Source organism: Mustelus asterias, chromosome 8, assembly GCF_964213995.1.
Source record: "Mustelus asterias chromosome 8, sMusAst1.hap1.1, whole genome shotgun sequence".
NCBI lineage: Eukaryota > Metazoa > Chordata > Chondrichthyes > Carcharhiniformes > Triakidae > Mustelus > Mustelus asterias.
Genome location: NC_135808.1, coordinates 134816766 through 134825992, shown reverse-complemented (window position 1 = coordinate 134825992; position 9227 = coordinate 134816766).

The window sequence follows — 9227 nt, the reverse complement described above, 5'->3', positions numbered from 1 at the left end:
GTACACAGTATTCCAGGTGTGGCCTTACCGATGTCTTGTACAACTTCAACAAGACGTCCCAACTCCTGTATTCAATGTTCTGACCAATGAAACCAAGCAGGCTGAATGCCTTCTTCACCACTCTGTCCACCTGTGACTCCACTTTCAAGGAGCTATGAACATGTACCCCTAGATCTCTTTGTTCTGTAACTCTCCCCAACACCCTACCATTAACTGACTAAGTCCTGCTCTGGTTCAATCTACCAAAATGCATCACCTCGCATTTATCTAAATTAAACTCCATCTGCCATTTGTCAGCCCACTGGCCCAATTGTTCAAGATCCTGGTGCAATCAGAGATAATCTTCTTCACTGTCCACTATGCCACCAATCTTAGTGTTATCTGCAAACTTATTAACCATGCCTCTTAAATTCTCATCCAAATCATTAATATAAATGACAAATAACAGTGGACCCAGCACTGATAACATCAATAGCAAATGGATAGGAGGATAGGAATCTGGGGAGTAGCGATGATGGATATGGATAGAACATAGAACATAGAACATAGAACATTACAGCGCAGAACAGGCCCTTCGGCCCACGATGTTGCACCGACCAGTTAAAAAAAAAACTGTGACCCTCCAACCTAAACCAATTTCTTTTCGTCCATGAACCTATCTACGGATCTCTTAAACGCCCCCAAACTAGGCGCATTTACTACTGATGCTGGCAGGGCATTCCAATCCCTCACCACCCTCTGGGTAAAGAACCTACCCCTGACATCGGTTCTATAACTACCCCCCCTCAATTTAAAGCCATGCCCCCTCGTGCTGGATTTCTCCATCAGAGGAAAAAGGCTATCACTATCCACCCTATCTAAACCTCTAATCATCTTATATGTTTCAATAAGATCCCCTCTTAGCCGCCGCCTTTCCAGCGAAAACAATCCCAAATCCCTCAGCCTCTCCTCATAGGATCTCCCCTCCATACCAGGCAACATCCTGGTAAACCTCCTCTGCACCCTCTCCAAAGCCTCCACATCCTTCCTGTAATGTGGGGACCAGAACTGCACACAGTACTCCAAGTGCGGCCGCACCAGAGTTGTGTACAGTTGCAACATAACGCTACGACTCCTAAATTCAATCCCCCTACCAATAAACGCCAAGACACCATATGCCTTCTTAACAACCTTATCTACTTGATTCCCAACTTTCAGGGATCTATGCACACATACACCTAGATCCCTCTGCTCCTCCACACTATTCAAAGTCCTCCCGTTAGCCCTATACTCAACACATCTGTTATTCCTACCAAAGTGAATTACCTCACACTTCTCCGCATTAAACTCCATCCGCCACCTCTCGGCCCAACTTTGCAACCTGTCTAAGTCTTCCTGCAAACTACGACACCCTTCCTCACTGTCTACCACACCACCGACTTTGGTGTCATCAGCAAATTTGCTAATCCACCCAACTATACCCTCATCCAGATCATTAATAAATATTACAAACAGCAGTGGCCCCAAAACAGATCCCTGAGGTACACCACTTGTAACCGCACTCCATGATGAATATTTACTATCAACCACCACCCTCTGTTTCCTATCCGCTAGCCAATTCCTGATCCAATTTCCTAGATCACCCCCAATCCCATACATCTGCATTTTCTGCAGAAGCCTACCATGGTGAACCTTATCAAACGCCTTACTAAAATCCATATATACCACGTCCACTGCCTTGCCCCCATCCACCTCCTTGGTCACTTTCTCAAAAAACTCAATAAGGTTAGTAAGGCACGACCTACCTGCCACAAAACCATGCTGACTATCACCTATCAATTCATTACTCTCCAAATAACTATAAATCCTATCCCTTATAATTTTTTCCAACATCTTGCCGACAACAGAAGTGAGACTCACCGGTCTATAATTCCCGGGGAAGTCTCTGTTCCCCTTCTTAAACAATGGGACAACATTCGCTAACCTCCAATCTTCTGGTACTATACCAGAGGCCAACGACGACCTGAAGATCAGAGCCAGAGGCTCTGCAATCACTTCTCTTGCCTCCCAGAGAATCCTTGGATAAATCCCATCCGGACCAGGGGATTTATCTATTTTCAGACCCTCCAGAATATCCTGCACATCCTCCTTATCAACTGTAATACTGTCTATTCTACTCCCTTGCAACCCAGTGTCCTCCTCAGCTATATTCATGTCCCCTTGCGTGAACACCGAAGAGAAATATTGGTTCAATGCTTCACCAATCTCCTCCGGTTCCACACATAACTTCCCTCTGCCATCTATAACTGGCCCTAAACTTGCCCTAACCAACCTTCTGTTCTTGACATACCTATAGAACGCCTTAGGATTCTCTTTAACCCTATCCGCCAAAGTCTTCTCATGTCCCCTTTTAGCCCTTCTAAGCTCGCTCTTCAACTCCCTCTTAGCCAATCTAAAGCTTTCTAGTGCACTACCCGAGTGCTCACGTCTCATCCGAACATAAGCCTCCTTTTTCTTTTTAACCAACAAAGAAACTTTTTTGGTGCACCACGGTTCCCTAGCCCTACCAATTCCTCCTTGCCTGACAGGGACATACCTATCACAGACTCGCAGTAGCTGCTCCTTGAAAAAACTCCACATGTCGGACGTTCCCAGTCCCTGTAATCTCCTAGTCCAACCTATGTTTCCTAATTCTCTCCTAATAGCCTCATAATTACCCTTCCCCCAGCTAAAACCACTGGCCCGAGGTTCATGCCTATCCCTTTCCATCACTAAGGTGAACGTAACCGAATTGTGGTCACTATCACCAAAATGCACACCATAGAAACAAAGAAACTAGAAGCAGGAGTAGGCCATTTGGCTCTTCGAGTCTGCTTCGCCATTTATTTTGATCATGGCTGATCATCGAATTCAATATCCTGATTCTCCCTTCCTCCCATATCCCTTGATTCCATAGAAACCATAGAAATCCTACAGTGCAGAAAGAGGCCATTTGGCCCATCGAGTCTGCACCGACCACGATCCCACCCAGGCCCTACTCCCATATCCATACATATTTACCCGCTAATCCCTCTAACCTACGCATCTCAGGACACTCAGGGGCAATTTTAGCATGGCCAATCAACCTAACCCGCACATCTTTGGACTGGGGGAGGAAACTGGAGCACCCGGAGGAAACCCACACAGACACGAGGAGAATGTGCAAATTCCACACAGACAGTGACCCAAGCCGGGAATCGATTCCTTTAGCCCAAGAGCTATATCTAATTCCTTCTTGAAATCACGCAATGTTTTGGCCTCAATTACTTTCTGTGGGAGTGAATTCCACACATTCACCACCCTCTGGGTGAAGAAATTTCTCCTCACCTCAGTTCTAAAAGGTTTATCCCAAAGGGTTGTGAATCTGTGGAATTCGCTACCCCAAAGTGCGGTGGATTACTGGGACAGCGAGTAAATTTAAAGAGAAGTTAGACAGGTTTTTAATTGGTAAGGGTTGAAGGGTTATGGGGAGAAGGCAGAAAAATGGGGATGAGGAGCATATCAGCCATGATCGAATGGCGGAGTGGACTCAATGGGCTGAATGGCCTAATTCTGCCCCTATATTTTATGAACTTATCCTCAAACTATGACTCCTAGTTCTGGACTCCCCCGCAATTAGGAACATTCTTTCTGAATCTATCCTGTCCGACCCTGTTAGAATTTTATACGTTTCTATGGGATCCCCTCTCACTCTTCTAAATTTCAATGAATATACTCCTAACTGCCTTAATCTCTCCTCATATGACAGACCTGCCATCCCAGGAATCAGCCTGGTAAACCTTCGCTGGACTCCCTCTTTAGCAAGGACATCCTTCCTCAGATAAGGACACCAAAACTGCACACAATACTCCAGAGGCGGCCTCACCAATCCCTATACAATTGCAGCAAAACATCCCTATCCCTTTACTCAAATCCTCTCACTATGAAGGCCAACACACCATTTGCCTTCTTTACTGCCTGCTGTACCTGCGCACTTACTTTCAGCGACTGATGCATGAGGACACCAAGGTCTCACTGAGTATCCACCTCTCTCAATTTACACCCATTCAAGTAATAATCTGTCTCCCTATTATTGCTACAAAAGTGAATAACCTCACATTTATCCACATTCTACTGCATCTGCCATGCAAATGCCCACACACTCAGCCTGTCCAAATCATGCTGAAGCATCTCTGCACCTCCTCACAGCTCACCCTCCCACCCAACTTTGGATCATCTGCAAATTTGGAGATAATACATTCAGTTCCCTCTTCCAAATCGTTAATATATAATGTGAACAGTTGGAGTCCTAGCACAGATCCCTGCGGAACCCCACTAGTCACTGACTGCCAATCAGAAAAAGACACATTTATGCCAACTCTTTGCTTCCTGTCTGCTGACGAGCTTTTTGTCCATCTCAAGAAGTTACCTGCAATCCCATGCGCTTTAACTTTACATAGTAGTCTGTTATGTGAGACCTTGCTGAAAGTCTTCTGAAAGTCTAAATAATCCACATCCACAGGTTCTCCTCGGTCAACTCTACTAGTTACATCCTCAAAGAGTTCCAATAGATTTGTCAAGCATGATTTTCCTTTTGTAAATGCACGCTGACTTTGTCTGATTATACCACTGCCTTCCAAATGCCGAGTTATGAAATCCTTGACAATAGACTCTAGCAACTTCCCCAGTACCGACGTTAGACTCACTGGTTTATAGTTTCCTGTTTTCTCTCTACCTCCCTTTTTGAATAATGGGTTTACATTAGCTACCCTCCAATCTGTAGGATCCGGTCCAGAGTCCAAAGAATTTTGGAAAATAACCACCAACGGATCTATTATTTCCAGGGCCACTTCCTTAACTACTCTGGGATGAAGATTATCAGGACCTGGAGATTTATCCACCTTCAATCCCATCAATTTCCCAAAAACCATTTCTCTACTAATGCTGATTTCTTTCAGTTCCTCACTAAAACTTATTTCTCTCAGCACTTTTGATATATTATTCATATCTTCCTTTGTGAAGACTGAAGCAAAGTACAAATTTAATTCCTCAGCCATTTCTTTATTCCCCGTTATGAATTTTCCCGTTTCTGACTGTAAGGGGCCATCATCTGTCTTTGTCAACCTTTTTCTCTTTACAAACTTAGTGGATTATAGCTGATTAATTCCTTTGTGGACTATTACTGATTAATTACTTACTTACATAAATTGGCCAGGTGTGGTTATTGGCCAGGTGTGGCTATTGGCCAGGTGTGGTTATTGTACAGGTGTGGTTATTGACCAGATGTGGTTATTGACCAGATGTGGTTATTGGACAGGTATGATTATTGACCAGGTGTGGTTATTGACCGGGTGTGGTTATTGGACAAGTGTGGCTATTGGACAGGTGTGGCTATTGGCCAGGTGTGGTTATTGAGTAGGTGTGGTTATTGATTGGCTAGGTATGGTTATTGAGTGGGTGTGGTTATTGGCCAGGTGTGGTTATTGAGTAGGTGTGGTTATTGGCCAGGTGTGGTTATTGATTGGCTAGGTATGGTTATTGACCGGGTGTGGTTATTGACCAGGTGTGATTATTGACCTGGTATGGTTATTGACTAGGTGTGGTTATTGACCAGGTGCGGCTATTGGACAGGTGTGGTTATTGACCAGGTATGGTTATAGAACATAGAACATAGAACATAGAACATTACAGCGCAGAACAGGCCCTTCGGCCCACGATGTTGCACCGACCAGTTAAAAAAAAAAAAAAAAACTGTGACCCTCCAACCTAAACCAATTTCTTTTCGTCCATGAACCTATCTACGGATCTCTTAAACACCCCCAAACTAGGCGCATTTACTACTGATGCTGGCAGGGCATTCCAATCCCTCACCACCCTCTGGGTAAAGAACCTACCCCTGACATCGGTTCTATAACTACCCCCCCTCAATTTAAAGCCATGCCCCCTCGTGCTGGATTTCTCCATCAGAGGAAAAAGGCTATCACTATCCACCCTATCTAAACCTCTAATCATCTTATATGTTTCAATAAGATCCCCTCTTAGCCGCCGCCTTTCCAGCGAAAACAATCCCAAATCCCTCAGCCTCTCCTCATAGGATCTCCCCTCCATACCAGGCAACATCCTGGTAAACCTCCTCTGCACCCTCTCCAAAGCCTCCACATCCTTCCTGTAATGTGGGGACCAGAACTGCACACAGTACTCCAAGTGCGGCCGCACCAGAGTTGTGTACAGTTGCAACATAACGCTACGACTCCTAAATTCAATCCCCCTGCCAATAAACGCCAAGACACCATATGCCTTCTTAACAACCTTATCTACTTGATTCCCAACTTTCAGGGATCTATGCACACATACACCTAGATCCCTCTGCTCCTCCACACTATTCAAAGTCCTCCCGTTAGCCCTATACTCAACACATCTGTTATTCCTACCAAAGTGAATTACCTCACACTTCTCCGCATTAAACTCCATCCGCCACCTCTCGGCCCAACTTTGCAACCTGTTGGGTTGGTGTGAGTAGGTGTGGCTACTGGCCAGGTGTGGGTATTGGACAGGTGTGGCTATTGACCAGGTGTGGGTATTGACCAGGTGTGGTTATTGGCCAGGTGTGGCTATTGACCAGGTGTGGCTATTGACCAGGTGTGGTTATTGGCGAGGTGTGGTTATTGGTCAGGTATGGTTATTGAGTAGGTATGATTATTGGCCAGGTTTGGCTATTGACCAGGTGTTGTTATTGAGTAGGTGTGGTTATTGGGCAGGTGTGGTTATTGGACAGGTGTGGTTATTGACCAGATGTTGCTGTTGACCAGGAAAACAAGGACACCTACGTCGGACTCCTATTTATCGACTACAGTTCAACCTTCAACACCATTATACCAACAAAACTCATTTCCAAACTCTGTGACCTGGGGCTCAGTTCTTCCCTCTCTGACTGGATCCTCGACTTCCTCACCTACAGACCGCAATCAGTAAGGATACGCAATGACATCTCTTCCACGATCATCCTTAACCTTGTGCCCCACAAGGCTGTGTCCTCAGCCCCTTACTATACTCCTTATACACCAATGACTGTGCGGCCAAATTCCCCTCCAATTCGATTTTCAAGTTTGCTGACGACACCACCGTAGTGGGTCGGATCTCAAACAATGATGAGACAGAGTACAGGAAAAAGATAGAGAATCTGATGAACTGGTGTGGCAACAATAATCTCTCCCTCAATGTCAACAAAACGAAGGAGATAGTCATTGACTTCAGGAAGGGTAGTGGAGAACATTCCTCTATCTATATCAATGGGGATGAAGGGGAAATGGTCAAGAGCTTCAAGTTTCTAGATGTCCACATCACCAACAACCTGTCCTGGTCCCCCATGCCGACACTATAGTTAAGAAAGCCCACCAATGCCTCTACTTTCTCAGGAGGCTAAGGAAATTTGGCATGTTCACTATGGCTTTCACCAATTTTTACAGATACACCATAGAAAGCATTCTTTCTGGTTGTATCACAGTTTGGTATGGCTCCTGCTCTGCCCAAAACCGCCAGAAACTACAAAAAGTCAGAAAAGTAGCCCAATCCATCACGCAAACCAGCCTCCCAGCCATTGACCCTGTCAACACTTCCCGCTGCCTCGGAAAAGCAGCCAGCATAATTAAGAACCCCACGCACATCAAACATTCTCTCTTCCACTTTCTTCCATTGGGAAAAAGATACAAAAGTCTGAGATCATGGACCAACCAACTCAAGAACAGCTTCGTCCCTGCTGCCATCAGACTTTTGAATGGACTTACCTTAAATTAAGTTGATCAAAGCAAATCAAAGAACATGCAAACTCCACACACACACACAGTCACTCAAGGGTGGAATTGAACCTGGGTCCCCGGCACTGTGAGGCAGCAGTGCGAACCACTGTGCCACCCTAATAAGTGAACCAGATGGTTTCTCACATTGAGAGTTTCATGGTCATTTCTGACACTAGTTTTATATTCCAAAGTTATTAACTGAATTTAAATTCCACCAGCTGCCACAGTGGGATTAGACCCTTTGTCTCCAGAGCCTCTGGATTACCAGTCTAGGGCACTACCGTCCTGCAGTGTAAAACTAGGTGCATCAATATAATGTTGGCCTGATTAATCCAATCAGGAATTCAGGAGAAACCTCTTTCCCCAGAGATTAGGGAGAATGTGGAACAGAGAGTGGGTAAAATGTGGAACTCACTCCCACAGGGCGTGGGGAGAATGTGGGACTCCCTCCCACAGGGAGTGGGGAGAATGTGGGGCTTGTTCCCACAGGGAGTGAGGAGAATGTGGGACTCACTCACACAGGGAGTGGCGAGAATGTGGAACTCCCTCCCACAGGGAGTGGGGAGAATGTGGAACTCACTCCCACAGGGCGTGGGGAGAATGTGGGACTTGCTCCCACAGGGAGTGGGAGAATGTGGGACTCCCTCCCACAGGGAGTGGGGAGAATGTGGAACTCACTCCCACAGGGCGTGGGGAGAATGTGGGACTCCCTCCCACAGGGAGTGGGGAGAATGTGGAACTCACTCCCACAGGGTGTGGGGAGAATGTGGGACTCCCTCCCACAGGGCGTGGGGAGAATGTGGGACTCCCTCCCACAGGGAGTGGGTAAAATGTGGAACTCACTCCCACAGGGAGTGGCGAGAATGTGGAACTCCCTCCCACAGGGCGTGGGGAGAATGTGGGACTCACTCACACAGGGAGTGGGGAGAATGTGGGGCTTGTTCCCACAGGGAGTGGGGAGAATGTGGAACTCACTCACACAGGGAGTGGGGAGAATGTGGGGCTTGTTCCCACAGGGAGTGGCGAGAATGTGGGACTCCCTCCCACAGGGAGTGGGGAGAATGTGGAACTCACTCCCACAGGAAGTGGGGAGAATGTGGGACTCCCTCCCACAGGGAGTGGGAGAATGTGGGACTCATTCCCACAGAGAGTGGGTAAAATGTGGAACTCACTCCCACAGGGCGTGGGGAGAATGTGGCACTCACTCACACAGGGAGTGGGGAGAATGTGGGACTCCCTCCCACAGGGAGTGGGGAGAATGTGGGACTCCCTCCCACAGGGAGTGAGGAGAATGTGGGACTCACTCACACAGGGAGTGGGGAGAATGTGGGACTTGTTCCCACAGGGAGTGGGGAGAATGTGGGACTTGCTCCCACAGGGAGTGGGGAGAATGTGGGACTTGTTCCCACAGGGAGTGGGGAGAATGTGGGACTC